Raw genomic sequence first — 704 nt, 5'->3', positions numbered from 1 at the left:
CTGTAAAACTAATTATTTCTATTACTCACAGCATTTGTAAAGCCTGTTGACGCGGGCGATGTCGTTGGCGCTCATTTTAGTGGCTCGCCCCCAGTCGTACTTAGGATCGGACTTGGCAACGATGGTAGGCAACTTACCAACTTCTTTGGAGAATGCATATCTTAAAGAAGACACAAATATATCCTTAAATTTTGATTAATTCTTCAAGATGCTTAAGCTGTTTATTTCACCATAGATTCCAGTTGAGTTTCCAGTTTCTGTAGTTCAATCAGAAATACTAATCAACCATGGCGGGCTACATCTCCCTGCATTTCATAAGTTTGAATAAATCACATTGTGGGAGAGAAGTTTCCTGCAACTCACTTTCCGTACTCCATGACGGATTTGAAGTCGTAGGGAGTTCCCAAGTTGTTGGTCTCTACTTTTTTGAAATTTTTCTCTGCTCCTGTGCAGTAGTCAAGAAAAGATAAAGTATTTATCAGTTATTTTCAAACATTTAACCTTAAATATTTGCTATGTTGCTTGAAAACTGTAGTAAAATCAATTAAACTGGAACGCTGACCTGACTCAATGTTTTGGGGATAAATCCAATATTACAAAAATACAGATTTGCTAAAACAAAAAAATACAGTACAGAATTATGAAACAGATTCTTTTAACTTCAAACTTACCTTTCTCAATGTTTTTGAAGAGAATCTCAACAT

At 35.7% G+C, this 704-nt stretch overlaps 1 long non-coding RNA gene across 1 annotated transcript; it reads right to left on the bottom strand.

Moving 5' to 3' along the window:
- Nucleotides 1-27: 27 nt before the first annotated feature.
- LOC106943794 (uncharacterized) lies at nt 28-704 on the bottom strand. Its single transcript, XR_001424014.1, has 3 exons — nt 672-704; nt 364-445; nt 28-160 (listed from the first exon to the last, which is right to left on the bottom strand). It is a non-coding gene; the product is annotated as an uncharacterized LOC106943794 (long non-coding RNA).

Source organism: Poecilia latipinna, unplaced genomic scaffold, assembly GCF_001443285.1.
Source record: "Poecilia latipinna isolate Pla-1442-1.1 unplaced genomic scaffold, P_latipinna-1.0 Scaffold5969, whole genome shotgun sequence".
NCBI classification, from domain to species: domain Eukaryota; kingdom Metazoa; phylum Chordata; class Actinopteri; order Cyprinodontiformes; family Poeciliidae; genus Poecilia; species Poecilia latipinna.
Note: the sequence above shows the minus strand (reverse complement) of the source record. Positions and strands in the feature narration are given on the sequence as shown.